Source organism: Schistocerca nitens, chromosome 1 (assembly GCF_023898315.1).
Source record: "Schistocerca nitens isolate TAMUIC-IGC-003100 chromosome 1, iqSchNite1.1, whole genome shotgun sequence".
NCBI classification, from domain to species: domain Eukaryota; kingdom Metazoa; phylum Arthropoda; class Insecta; order Orthoptera; family Acrididae; genus Schistocerca; species Schistocerca nitens.
Genome location: NC_064614.1, coordinates 1,056,442,798 through 1,056,465,283, shown reverse-complemented (window position 1 = coordinate 1,056,465,283; position 22,486 = coordinate 1,056,442,798). Strand labels below are relative to the sequence as shown.

Sequence of the window (22,486 nt, the reverse complement as noted above, 5' to 3'; positions counted from 1 at the left end):
GAAGAGAAAAAGAACATCCATTGAAAAGGCGCATTTCTTCATGGGGTCGTTTAGTCGGCGAAACAAAAATGTCATAGAGGGTGAGAAAGCTAGAAGAAAAGTGAAGGGAAACGTCGTGGTGTAATAGATTATTGAAAGTCCGATGGAACGAAAGAAAGTGAGGAGCTTCGCCGCATAATAGACGAGAAAAGGACTATGTGGATAACATACAAGACTACAAGCAGAAGAGAAAGAATGGTAGGCCATGGTACTAAATGGAGCTGCAGAGGAGAAAAATTGAAGGTAAAACGGATTGAAATAATGCAACAATGAATTGAGGACTTCGTTTATCTCGGTGAGGTTTACTATGAACCTATTCAGGGCAGTTTGGAGACTTCCTGAATGCGGCTAATAATTCTATTTAGTTTATACCATATGTTCTGTTATGAATGCTACTCTGAGTTTGTGTCCGTTAGTGTGAATAATCTACGATCTTCGATATGTTCTAGTTTTACGTAACTTTCTAGGGAGAAATTTTGTTTCATATTGTGGCTCATTGATAGGCTTCCCCATATCCACGGTGGATCCTGTTTCTCTACCTGAAGTATTCGAGGTTAGTGTGGCTTCGACCACTGTCAAGTGAGGGCGTCGTCGCCATACATGGCTCTCCGCTTTGCAAGGAAAATAAGGCACTCTGTTTCAGTCCATGCCTTTTGGGTTGCTTTGGAGTGAAGTTGTTTATGTGTGTGTGACGTGGTATGCGTTTTGGTGCGAATTGGGGGCGGCATAAGTCCTTTATGGTAATGTAGTTTCAGGCAGCGATAGGTGCAAGGGGAAGAGTATAGATCGGTAATCAGAAGGGTCATGAGTGCAAGTCCCTTAGCGGGCAATTCTATTTTTTTTCAATTTTTACCTCAAATAAACCGAAAGGCTCAATATATTATAATTCTTAAATATAATAATATCAAAAGGAAAGGAAAACTAAAATTTGGGATAGCAAATAAGTTTCCTAGAAGTGATTGTACATGCAGAGTATACGAGGAACGTGCAAATAAGTCTCCAAGACGGTACTCTAATTAAAGCGTGAAGGCTACGATACTCTGTTAGTTTTATTTTGACCTTCGAGCAGTGTTACGTGTGGTCTGCACCAAACTGTACGATGAGAGATTAACTGTTACATTTTTGCGTGCTATATAAACCATTATGTCTGTGAGAAAATTGTAATGAATCGCTACATGTATGTCTATGAATGCATTTATGTGAAACGATGTCAGAAATGTCAAAAGAGCTACTCTCTTTTTATACCTTCATAATTGAAGCGAACATACATCGAAGAAGCCAACCTTGTGGGATTGTATACAACTTATACCTTATGTTGCTTATAACAAACGAATTTATATAATTTCAACTGTTTTGTAGTTGCTTTTGCATCTCTTTTTTGTGTGAGATCGGAGAGATCAGATATACTGTATATTCCATTCTTATTTGGATGCAATAATTGACTTCTTCGTTACGTTTAATTATTCGTGCGTTTAATTATTGATCAATCAATTATTTTCCTCATTTCCATTCTCATGAACGTAATTTTCATTGTATTTTGATGAATTCTGGCAGCCGACGTCGAGAAGATGGAAGCGCATTTTTGGATGATGAAACGGCCGAACACTATGGTGCAGTTGCCCGCTTTGGCGTTTTTAAACTTCAGTGGATACGCCCCACTGGTGCTGTACCGTGGGTGTATTTGCTGCCTCTGAACCGATTAGAAACGCCAAAGTAGTAATATCAAGAGCTGCTAACAGCAGAAGACAACTGCACCACACAATTAATTCTTCTTTAATCGAAGACACAATCCCTCTGAGACTAATTTGCCTATCGTTTCCTGTATCTCATACATTTTTCTGCTAAGACCTGTACTCAACTGATCGGTCACGCATCACTAAACAATGACGTCCCCCAACATACACGCTGGCCTGCTGCGGTCCCACATTTATTTTTCTAATATTGACATATTTAAATATAATGATTTCTCATTTCCAGAATCTTTAACTTACTTGCATTCCATACCATTCGCAATATTTTGGTACCATATTGAGAAATTTTTAATTGAAATAATATCTCAATTTCCAAGAAATGCGCGTTTCAGAGAGAACCTGTGATGATTGTTAACCATGTTTGTTTTTCTGTTGAAATTTAAAAGCAACCATATAATTGTAAAAATGCAACTTGTATAACGCGTGAAAGGTGCCGAGCTAGTTGCTGCTTCCCTCTTTTACGGTCAATATAAGCCCAGGACGTATTAATCATTGACTGTAGAAGAATGATGAAAGTTTCAGATTTGTATTAGAACCTGTCGCGTACGTCTTACCATTCTTTCCTTGAAATTTGTTTCGATATTGTAACTATAATCCTTTGATCGAAATTTATTTGTCATCGTAAATTTTCCTTCGCCTTTCCTTTCCGTGCCTTTTCTGAAAGTATTTGTTAAGAGAATTAACTGAGCATTATTTTTTTTTCTTTACAGTGTAAGTATCGTAAGAAATTGAAAACAAAATAGTTTCCACTTTCTGGCTCGAGCAACCGTTCTGTATTCCCTGGTGCACCAACTGCTGCCTGTAAACTGCGTTAACAGAAATGACTTATGCCTCTCACTACAGGCGCCAAAAACTTATTTTTCTACTTTCCTAAACGCGCGGCCAAAAAGAGCTCCTACATCTGTCACTTTGATTTCTGCCTAGGCCCTGCACGTATCATAAATTTGGACGAAATTGGTGGTGACGCGTGGGGACGGTCCCCTTGTGGAAAAAGTGGAAAACGATAACTAAATGCAACCAATTGTTTCTACTCATGCGGTGGTGTTGAGAATCGAACATAATGTTCTATACGTTAACCCCAGGATACGAGGTAATGTGTTTCTTTATTTCATGACTAGCGGAGCTATATTGGAACAGTGTGGTTGCTTAGGCAATGTTGTCAGTGAATAACAGAGAAGATCAACGCCGCGCAGGTGCCGTTCTCTTTACGTGTTTTTTTTTATTTTTGATCAAGTTTAGCATACCGAAATTTCTTTCGGTAAATGGTTTCGAATTTTGTATGTTTTTTTGCGAATGCACAATACGCAGTAGCTACTTGTATGAATGTGCTGAGAACATAGCGCAAATCATCTAGCATTAATCTTATCGTTCTGTATAGAACCGACGTACTTCTTTAGTATCAAAAAATTTTATGTCATTATTGCAGTCTCGTCCCTTTCCTCAAGTGAATTAAAAATTGTTAAAGTACTTCTGCATGACAGTGTAACGTCCAAAAAAATATATATATATATTTGTGATATCCAAATTTACTGTGTTGTGATGTTGAGCAAATGGTGTACTTCATCAGTATTGCTGTAATCCAAAGAAAAATTGAACCACCTAATCTGGAAAACCGGTATGTAATTCCTATAACGAAATCAATCCCTCTGAAGTTTACTCAGTCTCGTGGGCATCGAGTTCTATGGCCCTGTGCAATCAACTTACAAAATTCCCTATGCAGACAAAGAATGAGATACATTTTACTTAGGCCTTGAGTCGCAACGGATATAATCTTGGTATTCTGTTCTCTCCGCAGTAGGCATACAAAATATTCAATTATGGCTCAGCGAAGTGCAACGCCGGCCGTAAAATAGCTTCATACAAATATTGTCAGCAGATTAGTTTAATAAATAACCTTGTAAATGTTCAGTGATAATTTTGGATATTGGCTCAGCGCTGTGGAATGCTGTCCGCTTTGAAGCAGTTACAAACATTAATACTTTTCTGAGCCTGTCGCATTAATATTTTTCTGACTCTGATTGAAAAATAATTTCTTTTAAAAATTACTCATTTGATTTAAACAAACAACATGGAAGAGGATGAAGTACTGATGCGGGATATGCTAAGACCGAATGCTTTAGTTGGAAAATTGTATTCAAAATAAAGTTTCTCCTTCGCAAAATCTAATACGAATCATTTTACATTAACTTCAAAATCAGTGGACTTTTCAATTGTTCTACAATTCTCACTTACTGATGTAACTAAACAGACTTGGATTGTTACACGATTAATAAAATAGATTCCAAAATGTAACTTGTCTGAATCGGGATTACAAAACACTCAAAATATTACAAGTCAGGTGTACCTAATTAACCTATACATAAAACATAATTGCAAATACTTAGTTGCTGCATTGAAGATTCACTACTGTAAAATTAGCAAGATCCACATTGCGTTGCTGCATACTTAAAACAAAATATACAAAATTTTATTACAAAACTGTATTATGGTGCGGCCATAGGCCAACAGCTAAATTCTCACAGATAGCCAGTACCTTTATCTCCTACATACTACCTTTAACAGAGTGCAGCAGCAACTGCTACTGCGCTCTCCGCGGCCCTACTTACAAACGATTCTGCCACTCAGGCAACACCTTTAGTTCAGTGGTGTCAAAGATTCTACCTGTAATAACCATTTAATGTCATTTTTCTTTTTTCATGAAATATATTACAAAATCGGGCTCCACGTACAAGTGGACCCCTCGCAACAGTAAAACAGAATATCTACAAGGCTAGCACAAATGACTGCTACAGAGTTAATAACCCGCTACGGTCGCAGGTTCGAATACTGCCTCGGGCATGAATGTGCGTGATGTCCTTAGGTTAGTTAGGTTTAATTAGTTCTTAGTTCTCAGAAGTTAAGTCGCATAGTGCTCAGAGACATTTGAACCACTTTTAGAGTTAATAACAGAATTAGCGTATTTCAATCCGCTCGATAGTTCAGTTGGAACCACTTCTACTCAGAGGAATTCATTCAAGTATTAAGCATCTACTAGTATTAAAAAATTATTTTCAGATGGTAATATTGTTTCGTGAGCTCCAAGACAACAGCTGCTATATCGTCGTATCATTGTGATCCGTGACGATGTTACATCCCTAAGTTACGGTAATCAATAGTGGATCATTTAAGATGCCAAGACAATTTCCGTTGCCTAACATACGCTTGTTTGTGCCGAAGTACTCATGAGGGCAGTCAGATAGCGTAATAATATTATTCCTTTTGGACTTTAGCACCTGTGAGAATGGCACCTTTAATCAGGTTACTTTGAATTGTAACTTTAATGTCCAGTGCTATTAGCGAAGCCAGATGCAATTTAACAGAGACTATATAATTGTGAAATGTAATAATGCCGTGAATGTAATAACGGCATAGATAAATCCGAGATTTTATTCACCAAGAACTGTGGAGCAACACATTACCTCATCCCAAGTACGCTCGCAAAATGGGCACAACAACGAAATTAGAGCTCATACTGAGACTTAACAACAGTCATTCTGCCTGTGCAATATTCGCAAGTGGAAGAGAGGAGGGGAGACAATACTAAGGAGCCATACACAGTGTCCGCCACACCCCGTTAAGTGGCTTGCTGAGTAAATATGTGGATACAGAATTATTTTAAAACACAGCTAAAACTCTAATTTGAAACATCTGTCATTGTGTTCTTCAATAGGAAAGGGACGCAATTCAGATGTCGTGGGTACAAATCCCGAGGACATTGCCAGAAGGCATTGGCAGGTTACGGAGACGGGAGGCCGATGACTAATTTCTGATGACTGCTCGTATCGGTAGGGCGTGCTCTGGCTGTGTTCCAACCGTGGCCGCCGTCCACACACATGGCAACAGGAGCGGGGAACAGTGTTAGTCTAGAAATATCGTAAGCTGCCAACTCTGCCGAGAAAAATCGTACTTGCATTCTTACATGTTGCTACTGCTAACACAGATTTATGATCTGGATTCTCATGCTAATCACCGAGCACGGAAGGCCATCACTCATTACTTACTTCATAATACATCAAGTTGAGAGGAGCCAGTTTGTAGAATGCCTCCACACGAACCGGTGGCACCCATTGTAACATGTACAAGAAGATTAACAGTTAAGCTTGTTGGTTTTCGACTGATTTTAGAATTGCTATTTTAGCTGATACACAAAAAAGAAAAGAACTTTAAGATACTTGAAAATGATCGGCAGCTTGGAGTCTGTTGTGAATAAAATATTATGTACATAGCGTTTCAAATACTTCAGTGCTATAAGGCACCTCTTCAGCAAAACATATTGTAACATGACTAGAAACACTTAATTTAGCATTTACTTCTCTTCACTCTGTTACATATACACAGTACATACAACAGGGAGAGGACCCACATGTAACTATCCCTGCCGAAGTTCACGCGCTACATGCTTATGCTTCTGTTGCATTGTTCTTCGATACAACCACCCCTTCCATAATTAATGGGGAAGTCACTGTTTTGTAACTACAATGGGGTGCCGCAATTTAATGCCGACGAATTTTTTTCCTGTTCTCATTATCTATTAATGTGCTATATGTCTTGCATGTTACTCGATCGATTTTCCTGCTTCACTGATGCAAGCAACACTATGTGATCAAAAGTATCCGAATACCCGCAAAAACATACGTTTTTAAAATTAGGTGAATTGTGCTGCCACCTACTGCCAGGTACTCCATTTCAGCGTCCTCAGTAGTCATTAGACATCGTGAGAGAGCAGAATGGGGCGCTCCGCGAAACTCACAGACTTCGAACGTGGTCATGTGGTTGGATATCACTTGTGTAATACGTCTCTCCTCGAGATTTGCACACTCCTCACCATCCCTAGGTCTACTGTTTCCCATATGATAGTGGAGTGGAAACGTGAAGGGACACTTACAGCACAAAAGCGTACAGGCCGATCTCGTCTGTTGACTGACAGAGATCGCTGACAGTTGAAGAGGGTCGAATTGCGTAATACACAGACATCTATCCAGACCATCACCCAGGAATTCCAAAATGCATCAGAATCCACTGCAAGTACTATAACAGGCGGGAAGTGAGAAATCATGGATTTAACGGTCGAGCGGCTGTTCATAAGCCACACATCAAGCCGGTAAATGCCAAACGACGCCTCGCTTGGTGTAAGGAGCGTAAACTTTGGACGATTGAACAGTGGAAAAACGTGTGGAGTGACGAATCACACTATGTGGCGATCCGACAGCAGGGCATGGCGAATGCCCGGTGAACGTCATGTGCCAGCTTGTGTAGTGCCAACAGTAAAATTTGGAGGCGGTGGTGTTACGGTGTGCTCGTCCTTTTTGTGGAATTGGCTTCCACCCCTTGCTGTTTTGCTTGACACTATCAAAGCACAGGCCTACAGTGATGCTTTAAGCACCTTCTTCCTTCCCACTGTTGACGAGCAATTCGGGGATGGCGATTATATCTTTCAACACGATCAGGCACCTGTTCATAAAGCACGGCCTGTGGCGGAGTGCTTACACGGCAATAACGTCCCTGTAATGGACGGGTGTGCACAGAGTCCTGACCTGAATCCTATAGAACACCTTTGGGATGTTTTGGAACGCCGACTTCGTGCCAGTCCTCACCGACCGACATCGATACCTCTCCTCAGTGCAGCACTCCGTGAAGATTTGGCTGCCATTCCCGAAGAAACCTTCCAGCACCTGATTGAACGTATGCCTGCGAGAGTGGAAGCTGTCATCAAGGCCAAGAGTGAGCCAATACCATATTGAATTCCAGCATTACCTATGGAGGATGCCACGAACTTGTAAGTCATTTTCAGCCAGGTGTCCGGATACTTTTGATCATATAGTGGTAAACTTTTGCTACTGGACGGCTCCGAAATGAAGTGTTTAACATTGCAGTGTGTAACGCAACTACGTCAGTGCGTGAGATACAGTGCGCTGTAACCGAGTTTCTATCCCAGAAACTGGGGTTCCATTTGAAATCCGTATAAGAGTGAAAGCATTTCGAGCGTGAGAGTAACGTGTTCCTTGACAAAACTGCGGCAGGTGATGAAATCTGTATTCACCATTGTGACACCGAAAGCAAAATGGCTCTGAGCACTATGGGACTTAACATCTGTGGTCATCAGTCCCCTAGAACTCAGAACTACTTAAACCTAACTAACCTAAGGACATCACACAACACCCAGCCATCACGAGGCAGAGAAAATCCCTGACCCCGCCGGGAATCGAACCCGGGAACCCGGACGTGGGAAGCGAGAACGCTACCGCACGACCACGAGATGCGGGCACACCGAAAGCAAGGTAGCGTCTATGGAGTTCCTTCACAAAGCTTCACCGACACCAAAATGTTCAAGGCCAAGCCATGATCTCGCCAAGTTAAGGTCACAGCGTTCTGGGATGTTGAGCGTGTCGTGCACTTGGGATTCATGCTTACACACACCGCCATAAATAATGCATGGTACTGTCAGATTCGGAAAACTGAAAGCACGAATTAAAAGAGTTCGTCCACGTATGGAACACCCACTCCTTCATCATGACAGTGCCAGACCACACACGAGTGCTGCGAATTCTTCCACAGTGTGACACCCAGTCTACACTGTCATCAATCATCCTCCATACAGTTCCGACTTGGCCACAACTGATTTCCACCTGTTTCCAAAAACTTAAACAACGCCTTCGAGGACTTCGCTCTGACAGTGATGAAGCGGTGCAAGTATAGGTTTGTTGCCCGACGGTTGGCCGTGCGGTCTAACGCATGGCTTTCCGGGCGGGATGGAGCGCCGGTCCCCGGCACGAATCCGCCTCGCGGATCTGTGTCGAGGTCCGGTGAGCCGGCCACTCTGTGGATGGTTTTTAGGCGGTTTTCCATCTGCCTCGGCAAATTCGGGTTGGTTCCCCTTATCCCGCCTCAGCTACACTATGTCGACGATTGCTGCGCAAACAAGTTCTCCACGTACGCGTACACCACCATTACTCTACCACGCAAACATAAGGGTTTACACTTGTCTGGTGTGAGACGTTCCCTGGGGGGTCCACCGGGGGCCGAACCGCACAATAACCCTGGGTTCGATGTGGGGCGACGGAGGAGTGAAGTGGATTGCGGTAGTCGTCATGGGGTTGCGGACCACTGCGGCTGCGGCGGGGACGGAGCCTCTCCGTCTTTTCTAGGTCCTCGGTTAACATAACATAACATAGGGGTGTTTTTGAACAAAGTCAAACACACTACAGCGACGGTACCATGAAACTGGTCTCTTGTTGGGAGAAATATCACTATGTTGAGAAATAAAATTTATATATTTAATATGTGTACATGACGAATGAATCCTTATAATGTTAACAAATTTTGTTTTATTTACAAAGCTTTAAGAATCTTCGCATGAAAAATTCAGTACGCCTTCGTATATTTTGAAGTTTGTGTTTCGCAGAATATGTAGGAAATTGAATTAATTCCGAAATACTTTCCGTCTGTCGTATTGGACTTCCATCAACGTTTCATTTATTTATGGAAACCCTTTATAAATGTGTCTGTAATTAGATGAATCACCACCAGCTTTCTTTTTTTAATTTCTCTTCTGCTACGAAAATTCTTCCGTTTTGGGAAAGGAGCCGAAACAAATCTTTGTTGTGATGGTGATATAATAATATATTAGCTGATTGCTTTGCTCAATTTCATTTTTTCTTTAACTAGATACTTTCATCCCATTTTTCGCCAATATAAAATGTTGCAAAGCATTTGTAATTCACAGAAAAATACGCATAAAGTGTACAGAAAAACTGGCCGTATGTAATACATACAATAAGCAGATGGCGAAAATAAGAAATTGAAACAAAGATTAAAGTACTTGGTTTAAAAAAGGCGTAAGGTGAAACTGCGGTACTTGTCATTCACTGTTCAGCATCCATATCAAGGAAGTAGTAATGGAAGTATATGAGAGGTTCAGTAGTGAGATTCAGATTCAGGGGAAAGATACCAGCATTAATATTCGTTGATGAATTGCTATCCACGATTAAAGAGAAAAAATGCAGGACGTACTCAGTGGAATAAACCGGCTTATGACACGTAACACCGACTAAGAACAGATAAAAGAAACATAAAAATAATGAGGAGTAACTGAAATGAGACTAGCGGTAAACTTAACATCAAAACTGACAGCTATGTGGTAGACGAAGCGAAGGAAACTTGCTACCTTGGAACAAAGTAACACATGACAGACAAAGTAAGTAAGACACAAGAAGCTGACTGGGAAGTAAAGAGGGCACTTCTCACTACAAGCAGTCTACAAGTTTTTGAGAATGTACGGCTTGAGAACAGCAGTGTAACGAAGGGAATCTCGTACTGTGAAGAAACCGGAAATGAAGGTAACTGAAACTTTTCAGATGCTGTATTATAGAAGGATACTGAAAAATGGACTGATAGTAAGAAAAGACTGGGTTCACCACAGAATCACAGGGAAAGGAATATACGGAAAACACTTACCTGAAAATGGAAGGGGGTATTAACAACGAACCTCCTGAATGTGACGTCGCATAACACCAACGATGTTTATGGCATTCTACGCGCCACGTATTACCTACCATGCAACCGCAATACTAGCTGCTAATGACAACATAGGATGGGACTGGAGGTATCCAGTAGAGACCACAGTATTACGCTACGGAGTGCAGCTGACACCACTGCTACAGTTGTGGCCGTGCGGTTCTAAGCACTTCAGTCCGGAACCGAGTGACTACTACGGTCGCAGGTTCGAATCCTGCCTCGGGCATGGATGTGTATTATGTCCTTAGGTTAGTTAGGTTTAAGTAGTTCTAAGTTCTAGGGGACTGATGACCTCAGATGTTGAGTCCTATAGTGCTCAGAGCCATTTGAACCATTTGAACTGCTACAGTTCTAGTGCTGTTGATACGAAGCAGAGCAATTCCCCCGATAAACAAAGGAAACATTGCATTACATGTACAGCAGAAGGTGACATCTCGTCAGGAAGGAACTATGAGGAATTTCGCAGAGTGAAAAAGAAATGGTAAATGGAATATTAGCTTTTCTGCAAGGTGAGTCAGTGGGATGTGCGGTGTCGTATACGCTCGACTGTGTGGGCAATGTACATGAGGAGTACAATGCAGACGAATCGTGTTAACAAGTGAAAGAGATACTGAAGCACATGTAGAGCAATGTAGTTTATCATCCTTCTATGGGATGCATGTATTACATTTCACAAAATGCATATTCAAGAAATGTTAGAGACAAGCCTTTAACTTGCACAATGAACATCGAATGAAAAATTTCGCGCAACATTGATCACAAAGTTTCGCTACATCAAGTTCGGAGGCGACGTCCTTGGGAGTTATAAATCATGCAGGACGCTCATCTAGGCATCGACTCTTAAATAATGCGTATAGAATGATATTGATGTAACGGTGTGATAAGAACCGATGGAATGTGACAGAATGCAACCAAATACGAAAATGTCTGTCTTGGAGCTTATCGTGAAACTGGCTAAACTTTACGCCGTAGCTGCACATAGTGTGGCAATATGTTTTATAGGCGCGAAAAAAAAAAAAACAACTAGCGACTGAATCCGTCCAGTCGTTACAGGTTGTATAAATTGACATATCAGAAACTGCTCTTTTAGCAACTAGGAAGATGGTTCAAATGGCTCTGTGCACTACGTGACTTAACATCTGAGGTCATCAGTCCCCTAGAACTGAGACCTACTTAAACCTAACTAACCTAAGGACATCACACACATCCATGCCCGGGGCAGGAGTCGAACCTGCGACCGTAGCGGTCACGCGGTTCCAGACTGAAGCGCCTAGAACCACTCGGCCACACCAGCCGGCAACTAGGAAGAATCGAGTGGCAAAGGATACGTTAGTCGTACGTGCCACATTCATTCCTGCGGTTATTTGACGTGGTGTTGCCTGTCCGTTAGCACTGACTATACAAACGCCGGTGCTCTAGGTCGTTAAACCCGATATTACGCGACGATCCGCCGCGAACGACCATCTAGTGGAAGAACGGGTGAAACTATGAAAATCAGAAGACACATTATCCGCGCCCCAGAATAGGGAGGTGTTCTAAACTGCCGTCAATCCGCTCATGCGCAGTAGGCAGCGATAACTCGCGCATGCGCACAAGGGGACAGCACAGTGATTTCTGCTTGTTTATGTGCTTATTGTTAGTCGGCTAGTGGCTAATTTCAGATGTTCGTGTTTTTTTTTCAGTAAGTAGGTTTCATAACTTCAGAAAAAAAACTCTTTTTTGCAGTAGACTCTATTTTATACTAGCTGTATGTGAAAGCTTTTTTCTATTGATTGCTTCGTATTCTAGGAATGAAATGGAGCAAAGAGGCGTTAAGCGTCTTAATTCGGTCATACAGTAAGGAAAGGTGTATGTATGACCCGCTGTATCATTATAAGGTACGTCGGAAATCTTTTCTTTCTGAGTAATATGCATATAACCTTACAGGTGATTTTCGATTTGTATCGTAATGCCTTAGTTTACGAAAGCTCATTTTTAATTTGACTACATCTCTTGCTTCATTTCAGCATACCAAAAAAGAGAAACTGGCAGTGATAAGGGAGGAAGTTTGGTCCAGTGCGACAGACGAGAACTGCAAAACTGTGAGTAGCACGTAATACATATTCCAAGTTTGGAAAAATAACACATGTGCACCTCTAAGTATTGGCCCTTCATATATCCACAACGATTTTTGAAATGGTGGGCTGTGCTATTCTGTGGCTAAAATCCAGTCTCTTACAAGATTTCCCAGTAGCTGGAAACATTACAACTAGCTTGCAACGTTAAAGGGCATTTACCGGTCTTTTATTCGTGATCTAGGCTGGTATGGTCACTAAATGTGTAAACATATGATTTTACTCTTACTTTCGAGAATGTGAGACAGCCTCCCTCATGACTGTCTCACACTTGCTAATTCCATCTTCTATCACAGACAGCAGCTTCTCGAAACAGGCCATGTCCATCACCACGAAGCTCCGAAATTCATGCGGATCTTCGAGACTCAATTCTTTCATAAGCCGTGAATATAACCCCCTATCTTGTCCCTACTTTTCAGCCTGGATCGAACTCAACAACGTCTGACTTTCCGTTTTCGCCGTCGTTCTGCCTTAATCCGAAGATTTACTGTCAGTGCCGGGGCAATAACTAGCAAAACAAGTGGGTCTTCCGTGTGAAAAATGCTGTATAAATACATATACTTGTGTAACCAAGTGTCGTAATATAAAACTAACTGTTGAGTTTGTAATTTAAAAAAAAAGGCTCTGAGCAGTATGGGACTTAACTTCTGAGGTCATCAGTCCCCTAGACCTTAGAACTACTTAAGGACATCACACAGACCCATGCCCGAGGCAGGATTCGAACCTGCGACCGTAGCGGTCGCGCGGTTCGATACTGTAGCGCTTAGAACCGCTCGGCCACCCCGGCCGGCCGTTTGTAATTCACAACAGTAGTAACCTACATAACAGAATAACAATTACTTAATAAATAATGATTAAAAACATTTTCTTCTGAAATTGGAACCCTGAGTCGCATAAATAATTCGAACGGATGACGTTCCAATATGTCACCGGTAGAACAAACGACTTTACAAGAGATCAGACAGTTCAGTTTGCGTTTCGCGCGTTATTACTCTTCACTGCGCTTGTGCGCCAGGATGGTGTAACAGAATGGTGTTATAGATCTACGTGAACCAGCCTGTAGTTATAGATATGTACACTTGGGGCGCTAGTGACTAGGTCTATGGTTTAGGCGCATTGTGTAATACGGGCTTAAGTGAAGGCAGCCAGTCATTGCTCTCGGCACACTCTTGCATTATGGATCTAGGAACATCGAATTCCCTAACGATTTTCGAAATGGAATGCCCCATGCGCCTATCTCCAGTTGCCATTTGGCGTTAAAAGTCTGTTAATTTCTGTCTTGAGGCCATAATAAAGTCGGAAACCTTTCCACGTGGATCAACTGGGTAAAAATGACAGCTCTGTCAGTGAACTTCGCTTTTAAAGATTGTGTATGCTATACCAGCGCCGTCTGTATATGTGCCTATCGGTATCCCACGACATTCCTCAGATCCTGTAAAGAGGATAACATTCGCGTGTATTTAAAGTCATCCGCTTTGCCAAGAGTGGTTCTGTTGTTCAAGAAAACCTATCTCCAATAAAAAGTATAGGAACCAATAAAGCTTATGTGGAGATCAACTTCTTAATTAGTGAAAACTTTCCCAACGCATTTTGTTTTCAATGATGCTAGCCTACAAAAGTATACGAAATACATTATGCACTGTAGCATATTTACCCGGAAGTATTTGAGGCAAAAGTTTAAATTAATCTGTAAACGAAAACAAATTTTTTAACTCAGTCTCACTCAGGACATGTAGAGCAAACATCAGTTCTTTTATAAATATGTGTAATTTATTTTTATTGTTGTGATATGTTGCACTTCCTCGAAGCACTCCTCACTATGTTTCCACATATCATAAAAGTGAAAGTACGTATGTATATATGTAAGTATCTATGTTTCATATCTCCTGCTAAACCACTGGACCGAATTCAACGGAATTTGGTACAGATATCACTTAAGGTCAAGAATCCGTCACCTTTTAATTTATCACTTGTTTACTGTTTACTATATTCGCGACACGTTTAACGGATAGTATTCACATAAAACATCAAATGTACCTGCAAACATATATCATTGTATGACCAATAGTTCAGGTGATATGACGTCCACTGAGATGCGTGAGAAACTGCTGTATCATGCATAACGTTCCAATTTATCATTTATTTGATACTAACTCTATTGGCAAAACATTTCACATAAAGTATTCACATATGCCGCTGAATTAATCCACAAAAGTATATCACAGTTCAACACGCATTTCAGGAGATGTCATGTTATAAACACTCAGATGCGTGAAAACGAAACTGCAGGACAAAATTCGCTAGAGATGTAGGTGAATTGTTTGGATATGCAAATATGGGAGCTTCTTGCTAAATATGTGTGACAAGTGCGTAGGGAAGCAAGCCATAGGTAGAAAACTCCTAAGAAATCTCTGGATACACATACTGCCTACGGCCGGGACAGAAATACTGTGGGGATAAGAACCAGCAACCTCCTACTGGTCTAAGGACGATATTTTGGAGCCAGAAGGGGGGTAGCAGATGGATAGACAGACGGGGAAAGAAGAAATTGACAGGGAAAGAGAGAGAAGGAGATGGACAGAGAAAGGAAAGAGGAGGAAATGAAAAGAGGGAGGGGTTGAATAACTGAATAGAGATGAGGAAAGGAGGGGTTTAAAGGGGGAGGAGGAAATAGGGAGGAGGAGGAGGAGAAGGAGACAGACTAATAGAAGAATGGAATGAATACACAACTGGGTAACTGTGGAACTCAGTAGGGGATGCTGCACCGTGGTGTCTTGAGACCTCGGTGTGATGTCATAAAGACTATACCGTGATCCAGATTTTACTGACTTGATGACATGCTTGCCACAAACACTGTCCTGCGCCGATGCATTGAGATGGTTCTGGCAAGATAAGGATCCCATGAGTAATCGGCGAAAAGGTCGTTAAAGATAGACCACAAACACGGACTGGGGAAGGATTGAGACGGAGATTATCTGTGTCCCATCAAAGAAACCATCTTGGCATTCGACTTCAGCTATTTACAGAAATTATTGAAAACCGATGTCCGGACGTGGATATTAACCGTCACCCTCTCGAATACGAGTCCTATGCATTAACCACAGCACCTTCTCGCTCGTTACGGCAGGCCGTAGATTGCTAAGTACGCAGAAGAACTTGCTGTTATCTCCTTCACTGCTCAGAGCTCAATCGAACGCCGGTGATCTCTTTTAGAGTACTGGATAGTAATGTGAATGTGAAAAATCTTTTTCTGACGAGAGGAATAGAAACTCATCCATAAGGAAAATTTTGAATTTCATGGTCGTTGATGTAGAGATGAAAAGAAAAGTGTTGGACAAAAGGAAACGGTCGTGATGCACAACAGAGATCCAAGTCTTCGTTTACAGTAACCGCACTGACTGGGCAACCACACCGCTTGATAATTCGCGAATTGCAAGTATCCACTTCTGTGCCGCTCTGGGTTACTCTGAATATCGGGTCAATGTTTTTAGGTAGAGTAATAACCCTCAAGAAATTATTACACTGAACGATGATATGTGGATCTGAAGAGAAGGAAAGATAGAGAGATCACCCTATTAGAAACTGAGTGCGTGACAGTAACAAAAATGGTAGAGCAAAATGTGCGCGTAACGATGAAGTCTACAGTGTGTAGATAAGGACTAATTCTTCCAGTACGAGATGTCAAATGATTGATGACATTATGACTGCAGTAAGAACATGCTTTCGTATGAAATCAGAAGAATTTACAAGGATACGTTGCAGCATCAGTATTTAAAAAAATTAAAAAGAGAAATCTTTCACAAAATCAGGAACGAAAGCCAGAGAAATTAATGGAAAACCGCATTTGTTTCTCGTAGATGTGAGAATAAATCTATGATTTTATCTCTGATGTATAATGTGTGCCTTCTTTTAAGCGTTCATATGTAGAATGTACATAATGCAAAATACTTGTCACTAGTATTCTGTTTTACTCCATTACGTTAGTTTTTTATATCAAGAGCGTTTTTCGTTCTTTAGAATAGAACGCCGTGTGACGCCGTCTATCTTTCGTTTCGTCACGTTGCATGAAGTGTGGTTCACATGGAACGCGTCTTGTTTCGTTTCACAGGATAAGTGCCTGGTACTATCGCTTGCAGAGATGGCGCACTACTGAAGGTCTATGGGCTCCCATCGCTAGTGGCGTGTTCGAAAACTGTTTTTACCGTACCGCAGTGTAGAGATATTTCAGATAAATCACTAGCTTTTTACTTATATGAAAGAATACCTGGTTTTATCCATTGTTGTGCCCCAACTTCGTAGTCCCATTCATTTGCTCCGGGGACAATGCTCATTTATGCAGCAGAAATTGTATATCAGATAAGTATATATAAACTGTTTAGTTAAATTACTTTTTTTTCTTTTCTAAGCAACTGAACAGTCCTCATTTTTTCTAATCGTTTGAAGCTCTTGAACAATTTGTGGTTTGGTAATCGTTATAAATCTAATTTACAACCGAAATATGATATTATTAATACACGTCTGTATTGAGTTACGTTTTATATACATATCCTTCTACATGTTTCGTCCTCCGCGGAACAAAAACTGCAACTATAGATAAATTAAGAAAATTCTTCTGATGTTCCACTTTTTTCGAAACTGTGCTTAAATTAGCATTAATGTTTCCTAAATGTCTTTGTAGAGTAAACGGCACACTAATAAACTGACTGCATGGGTCGTTTGATTCAAAATGATTTTTTAGAAAAACTGAGGAGGATTAATTCAGTTCAACATTGAATCGCTTAGAATTCCTTAATTTCACTGGAAAAAGTATCTATTTCCATATATTAAATATAGTCACTTGTTTAACTTGACTCTAGAGTGGGGCCGGTCGGAGTGGCCGTGCGGTTCTAGGCGCTACAGTCTGGAACCGCGCGACCGCTACGGTCGCAGGTTCGAATCCTGACTCGGGCATGGATGTGTGTGATGTCCTTAGGTTAGTTAGGTTTAAGTAGTTCTAAGTTCTAGGGGACTGATGACCTCAGATGTTAAGTCCCATAGTGCTCAGAGACATTTGAACCATTTTTTTTTCTAGAGTGGGAAGTTGAACCATTAACAGCTACCTGTTTTGCACACTGATCAGTCTTAATAAGCATTTTACGTAATTTTCCAGACAATCTATTATCGTCCTGAAATCATTTCGCCTAGTATACATAACACCATTGGCAATATACACGATCAGGTCAGATGAACGTGACTACCGCCTATGTTTGACATTAATGTCCACTAACCAATTACCGATGGAACCTGGCAGCACCAGCAATGCAGGGTATATAAAACGTACCTAGGGAACGCGGGAAAGAGTGTAGTCGTCGCCATAATGTCGAAATGTGTATATATGACGTCCCAAATGACATGATCACTGACTTTTGGGCCGTGGCAACGCTAGATTTTGTAAACCATTCGCGTGCCGCCGTGGTTGAAGTATAACGTGCATGGCAAATGGTATTACCAACAACCAGCAATGTGACAACGATGTTGCACCATGGGCCATAGATGATGACACGGGTGAACGACAGCCGCGGACTTGTGTAGGGGCGAGCAGACGTGCAACTGTTGATCAACTGGCCACCCACGTGAATCAAGAGGCTATCAACAGTGTCTCCTCAACGACCGCTCATCAAAAGTTGTTACGTATGGCCCTTCGCGGCAGGCGCCTGATTCATGCACCTACGATAACCGCAATTCGTCAGCGACGAAGACTGGAATTTTCACTGACTGGCGACAGAAGGCCTTTCCTGATGAATTGCATTCTACGCTCCATAAGGCAGATGGCCGTTGGCCGTTGGCGTATACACCATGAAAGCAAACACCCTGTAACAATCATCGAAAGGGTCCATTCCTGGGTGATGTCGTCATTCTGTAAGGCACAATGGATCAACACAAGCATGCATGTATTCTTGGGGGCCATGTCCTCCCCGACATGTAGTTTGTTTCCGCTCGGCAGGATTGTAGCTATCGGCAGGTCAATGCAATGTCACTCAGCTCGCATTGTAAGTGGGTGGTCCGAAGAGTGCCAACAAACTCCCAGGATTTAAACCCAATCGAGAATCTGCGGGACCACCTGGATCGGGCTTTTCACGTCATTGAAAATTATCCTAGAAACCGAACGCAGTTGACCATGGAGCTGGAGTCGGCATGGCTCTAAAACTTTGTCAGTACCTTCCAGTTCGTCATTATATCTCTTCCTGCACGTTTCGCAGAAGTTGGTTATTCAGGGTTCTGACAGGTCATCACATCAGTGCGACTGGACAGAGTAATAGGAAAACATAGTCCAAGGATATAACCTTTGGCATGAAATGTCTTGAGCCAGGACAACTTGCAGTGTACACACCGACGACCATTGTTTTTATTCACTCGTTCATCATCACTACAGGTAAGTGAATGTCCCTAGCCCTTACCGTCGGTGTTTCGAATTATACATGCGTGAAGTTGCCAAAAACATAGCAATGTCTCGCAAACAAATCAACCTCGGCTGTATTTTATAATGTGAGACAGTTTAATTTGTTCTATAATTTCCATTTTAACACCTTCTTGTCAATAATTCCGAATAATCTCGTATATTAAAATAAAAGAGTTGTAGTCATTCTGCATTGCGGACAATTACTGCAATGTTTACTGAGTTTTTAATCCAACAACTACTTCCTCGACAATTAAACTGAAGTTTTGGAGAAAATTGTTTATTTTGAAGATACGGCATGTGTCACGTCCGAATGATGTGGCTCGATGCGGCGTACGGTGCTAGTGTATACAATTCACGTGAACAGTCTATTGCAGACAGATGTATCATTGAACATGGCAGCAATCTGGGAGCTAACCGTCATTGAACGCGCGAAGGTAATCGGTCCAATCGGACTCTTCTGAGATTGCCCAAAAGTTTCCGAAGTCAACAATGTTTAACGAGGTTCTGTAATATCTCAGATACAGCTTTCATTCATGTTTCCGTCTTTGTCAAACAACTAGTCAACTTCTTAATCTCACTACACATCGGAGTGTACACTTTTATGAAATTTTCTGCTACGACTGTGAGGCAGGTAGAGATTCGAACTCGGTCCTTGCATTCCGTGGACTCTTACCGAGGATGTTCTGTTGGTAACAGCTTAATTTGCGAAAGAGAATGGTGATAAACATAACATGATAAGTTTAATCGTCTTCGTTGTAGTGTTCAGTAAAATGCAAAATTGTAAAATAATTATTTATATCTCGTCTGTAAAGCTGGCGTTTAGGCGTACACTAAAGCTAGTAATCTTGGGTTGTCCGAAAAAGATATTGGCTGAACGCTAGTATGTCATTTCGCGTTAGCAACGCTTGGGAGGGTGCTCGATCGACCAGTAAGCCGGTGACATCTTTGGCAGGTCAGCAGCCGTCGACCACTCGGTCACGCTTGCACTTAGTTGATTAAGAGACCTGTTATCCTGTTTGATCTAGAAGGGTGTGTGCTTGTTTGTCCTACGGCTGCTGCACACTGTTCGTGAATGACTTGTTATTTTACTTATATTTTAACATCTCCATCTAGTAATTACCTTCTTTGCGGACCGGCGAACTACATAATGACATCTAACGTTACTGGCCAATAAAACAGTAATACTGGATGTAAACAGTTCAAAAATGTTACGAACGCTCGGGAGGACGCATGGTAAAGCTATAACTGCTTACGGTGACTGATGCTGTAGCGTGCTGCTAGAAGAAATTTAATATGTAGCCAGGGTTCGGCTATAATGAGGAAGTACTTCGCCACGTGAACGAGAGAAGTTTCACTGCAAATAGCAGGGGCTTACCGTATAACACCAGGACACCCTCCAATGACGATTTTAAGGTTTGGCTCTTTGATCGTATCTTAGGACGTAGAGGAGCAATAAATGAATTCCCGGACGGTAAAAAATAAAGGGAAGGGATATTGTAGGCAGACTGGAAATGAAAAACGGAAGTTTAGCTGGACGCATGGGATAATAGGAGTACTCGATGTGAAACGTGCTTGACAAATATTCCCAAAGAGGAGGAAATATGGCTGCATGTTCAGCACTGTATCTTCCCACGGGCCACATTCGTCTACATAAAACGAAGTAACGCACGTAAATGTGGCATATGAGACTGTAGACAACTTGAGTCACTGAAGGATATTATCGTGGGGTGTATAATGCATAGGTCTGCTGCAGACGAAGAACTGTGTGCTTCGAGAAGAAAAGTATAAACATACTCAGATGCTTAATATCAAACCTAGTGTTGAAGGTGACGTTTTAGAAACTATAATAACTTGATGCGATGATGAGTTTCGTTTATGCACCGTTGCATTCTAAGTATTCCTACAACAAGGCTAACATTGTATTCGCAAAATCAGTTTGCCTGGGTCTTGTTTCTGAATTCAGCTAACAATGACAGACGTGTTATTTGGTGGCCTGCCTAACATCCCCTGTCTTCTGTGAATCACAGCTGTAGCTAACCTGGCCTCCTGGCGTGATCAAACGTGGTGAGAGGCATTCTATCTCACAGGAAACAGACTAGAGTTTCGAAAAGTGAAGGGAATGCATCGAACGAGCATGACACATGTGTATATATTGAAAAATAAATTTCCTCTACATACGTTAATGAAATATCGTTAACGTAGCAATAATACACAAAACAGAACATGTGTACAGACACTAACTCTTGCCACGCTGGATTAGCCGAGCGGTCTGGGGCGCTGCCGTCATGGACTGTGCGGCTGGTCCCGGCGGAGGTTCGAGTCTTCCCTTGGGCTTGGGTGTGTGTGTTTGTCCTTAGGATAATTTAGGTTAAGTAGTGTGTAGGCTTAGTGACTGATGACCTTAGCAGTTAAGTGCCATAAGATTCCACACACGTTTGAACAGTTTTGAACTAACTCTTGATATTTTTGCGTATGTGCTTGCATTTTTTTAAAAAAAAAATGGTGATGACGCTAGAAGAACACTTTGGTAAATGGCTAATCAGTAACAGGAAATGTCAGGAGAAATACTGCTTGACTTCCATAATATTTTAGCTTCTAATATCAAGTAAGGCTTTAAAAAAACATGAGGGAGACATTTAGACACTCGGAAGATATGAGATGTTTTATATTATCTCGAAACAGAAATCCGGAAATCATATATTGATTGGTTATACGTAACGAGAAGTAGCTACAGAATCAAATAGTAATTTTGTAATGATGAATAGTAGGCTGGAATTCAACAGAATCATCATGAAGAAGCAACGTACAATAAAATAGGACAATTAATTATTGATGAATGGCGAAGTGTGTTCAAACCCTCTGAGGCTGTAGATACTCTGTTAGTGAATACAGTATTAGGTAATTTAGTTGATATGCAATGGACATCTTTAATACGAATAATCGCATATGTTAGACTGGAAAGGTATCCAAAAGAAACTGTGGTTAACAGTGATTAGTGAAAGAAGGAAATTTCCAATTGATCAAGAAAAGAAACGGATTTAGCATGTAAATGAAATCAATAGGAAGTAAACGAAACGACTGCAGAAAAAAAGCATGAAGAAATCTAAGACCAGGTGTCGGGAAGACAGATTCAGTGTACGTAATACTCAAAAGAGCTTTAAGTTAGGTTAGGTTAGTGTTTAACGTCCCGTCGACAACGAGGTCATTAGAGACGGAAAAGAGCTTTAAGGGAACTTAAAAGCATGTGCAGCAACATGAAGATTGCACAAGTAAATCCAATGTTAAAGGAGAGAGCGAACAGGTGAAAGCAGTGCATTGGGGGCTTCTGCGATGGAAGGGAAGCAGCTTCTTACGTGAAAGAAGTGGATTTCAGTTGAACGATCTACCATTAAAAGTGAACAGAACTTTCAACAGAACAAAGCTGAAGATGAGTATCATTCCTTCGAGATTTCTAAAATAACTGGGGGAACTAGCCCGTAAAATTTATAAAACTGAGGACGTACCAACGGACTATCTTTCCGAAGTGAGAGGAGGGGGGAGGGGCGGGGGGCGAGGAGTGGGGCGAGGGTAGGGAAATGCGTGACACACTT

The 22,486-nt window shown here is 41.4% G+C and overlaps 1 protein-coding gene across 1 annotated transcript in view; it reads right to left on the bottom strand.

Moving 5' to 3' along the window:
* The window catches only part of LOC126225410 (prolactin-releasing peptide receptor-like), a 593,024-nt gene that overhangs the window by 562,921 nt on the left and 7,617 nt on the right, over positions 1–22,486 (bottom strand). The window lies entirely within an intron of this gene.